The sequence below is a fragment of the Arachis ipaensis genome, chromosome B1 (genome assembly GCF_059453495.1).
Source record: "Arachis ipaensis isolate K30076 ecotype BB chromosome B1, ASM5945349v1, whole genome shotgun sequence".
Classification (NCBI taxonomy): Eukaryota; Viridiplantae; Streptophyta; class Magnoliopsida; order Fabales; family Fabaceae; genus Arachis; species Arachis ipaensis.
Window position 1 is genome coordinate 103,478,676 of NC_142436.1, and position 3,001 is coordinate 103,481,676.

Sequence of the window (3,001 nt, forward strand, 5' to 3'; positions counted from 1 at the left end):
GGATTTTGAAATAAAGACCGCACTGTTAAATTTGATGCCCAAGTTTCATGGCTTACCTGCTCAAGAGCCTATCAAGCACTTGAGAGATTTCCAGGCAGCCTGTTCTACTGTCAGGCGTGATGGCACTGATGAAACTTCAATTCTGCTGAAAGCTTTTCTGTTTTCTCTTGAGGGAAAAGCAAGAGAGTGGTACTACACTCAACCTCTAGCAAATGTATCCAACTGGGATACACTCAGAAAGGAGTTTCTGGAGAAATTCTTTCCATCTGAAGTTACTGATAAACTGAGGAAGGATATCTCTACAATTGTTCAGGATGACAATGAGACTCTCTTTGAATACTGGGAGTGCTTCAATAATCTTCTGGAAGCATGCCCCCACCACATGATTGACAAGATCGTGCTACTCAGCTATATCACACAAGGTATGAGGCCCCAAGATAAGACCACATTGGAAAGTGCCAGCAATGGGTCTATGAAGAAGTACAAAAGCACTGATGAAGCTTGGCAATTGATCAGTGATTTAGCTGAATCTACTCGGAACCACAGACAGAAGCAAGGCCGTTCAAAAGCCGTTGCAGATGTATCTTCTGGCAGAGAGACTGCTACTCTAACTCAAAGCATCTGTGAGATGACCAACTTGCTGAAGCAAATGTAGTTGAATCAACAAGCTCAGCAAACTCAACCGCAGCAAAACCAACAACTAGTCCCACAAAGAATTTGCGGAATTTGTGCTGATTACAGCCATTACACTGATGAATGCCCGCAGCTCCAACAAGAAGACAACATGGTGGCATCCACTCACAACTTTTATGACCGCCCTAACCAAGGGTACAATCAAAGTGGAAATAATAACCATGGATGGCAGGACAATCCAAACCAGAATTGGAGGGACAACAATAACAGGGGAGGCAGAGATAATCAGGAAAATCAGAGGTGGAATAATAACAACAACAGACAACAAAATCAACCTTACCGAGCACCTCACCTGAGGCAAAACCAAGGACCACCGAACAATCAGCAGCAAACCTCTCAATTTACTCATTCTTCTGTATCTTCTAATGAAGATTTATTACAAGCTTTTGAGAAAAGACAGCTGGCCATGGAAAGTACCATCGTGAACACTATTAACGCCAGTCTGAATGGTCTCACCTCTACTCTGCAAGCTTTTATGACACAGCTTGGTTCAACACAAAATTCCAGTAACCAACCTTCAAGCACCACTGGAATCCCCTCTCAATCATTACCCAATCCAAAGGGAATCAGGAGGAACCACACTCTGAGGTCCGGAACCACACTGCAGGAGAGGAATCAGGAGAAACCAAGCTCACCAGAATATGCCTCAACTGAAGAAGTGGTGGAAATCGAAGATGTTGAAGAGGAAGAGGATATACAGGACATAGCTGAAGAAGAGATAGCTCAACCACAAGAAGAAGCACCAAAAGGCGTAGGCACCAAGGAACCCACTGTTCCCATTCCATTTCCACAGCTTGCAAAGAAGCCCAGGAAGCAGCTGGAACCTGATCCTAAAATGGTAGAAATATTCAAAAAGGTTGAGGTAACTGTTCCCCTTTTTGATGTTATTCAGCAGGTACCTAAATATGCAAAGTTTCTAAAAGACTTATGTATCCATAAAGACAAGATTAATAAATTAGAAACTATTCCTTTAGGTAGTTCTATATCTGCTTTAATGGGAGGATTACCTGAAAAATGTAGTGATCTAGGTCCTTGCATAGTTAGTTGTACTATTGGTGGCGTAGTAATTTATGATTGCATGTGTGATTTAGGAGCATGTGTCAGTATAATGCCTTTGTCCATATATGATGTTTTGAGGCTCCCTCCCTTAAAAAGGTCGGCAGCTCGTTTTGTGTTAGCAAATAAAAGCATTATTACAGTGGTTGGAGTTGCTGAAGATGTTTTGGTGAATATTAAAGGGCTCACATTTCCCACTGATTTTTATATCTTGGAGATGCCCCATAATGATTCAGATAAGCCATCATCAATCCTACTTGGAAGACCATTCCTGAAGACATCAAAATTCAAATTGGATGCTTTTTCAGGAACATACTCCTTTGAAATAGATGGCCGCATAGTAATCTTCAATCTGAATGGAGTCATTGACAACCCCCCAGAAGATCGTTCTATCTTCCAGTGTGATGTCATAGACGAAAGTGTGGCTGAAGTTCAAAAGGAAGAGTTTGAAGAGAGGCATGCTGGACAAGGTCCAAGTGTGGGGACCCTCTTAACTGACAATGAGGACACTTCGCCATTTTCACAAGCCCCAAATAATCCAGAGCCTGCCCATGATCAAAAGTTAGAATTGAAACCTCTCCCTCCACATATCTTGAGGATGAGCAGAAGCTTCCGATTATTATTGCAAGGGAACTGACTTCTCAACAAGAAGAGCAGTTACTTGACGTACTGAGGAAGCATAAGAAGGCAATTGGGTGGAGTTTGGCAGACATAGTGGGAATCAACCCTCAAGTATGTGAGCACAGAATATTTTTGGAAGAGAGAGCAAGACCTGTCCGTCAACCCCAATGAAGATTGAATCCCACCATCTTGGAAGTTGTCAAAAAGGAGGTAACCAGACTATTGGAGGCCGGTATCATATATCCCATTTCAGACAGTGAATGGGTAAGCCCAGTACAAGTGGTGCCCAAGAAGTCCGGAGTCACTACAGTGAAGAATGAGCATGGAGAGCTCATAGCAACTAGAGTTCAGAATGCTTGGAGAGTCTGCATTGATTACAGGCGTCTCAACCAAGCTACCCGTAAGGATCACTACCCACTTCCATTCATTGATCAAATGCTGGATCGCCTGTCAGGTAAGTCACATTACTACTTTCTAGATGGTTACACAGGTTATTTCCAGATTCATATAGCTCCTGAGGATCAGGAAAAGACTACTTTTACATGTCCTTTTGGGACCTATGCTTATAAGAGAATGCCCTTTGGCTTGTGCAATGCACCATCTACTTTTCAAAGGTGCATGATGAGTCTTT

The 3,001-nt window shown here is 42.6% G+C and overlaps 1 non-coding gene across 1 annotated transcript; it reads right to left on the reverse strand.

Moving 5' to 3' along the window:
* Nucleotides 1–280: 280 nt before the first annotated feature.
* LOC148577717 (small nucleolar RNA R71) lies at nucleotides 281–388 on the reverse strand. Its single transcript, XR_015904310.1, has one exon. It is a non-coding gene; the product is annotated as a small nucleolar RNA R71 (small nucleolar RNA).
* Between the last annotated feature and the right edge of the window lie 2,613 nt (nucleotides 389–3,001).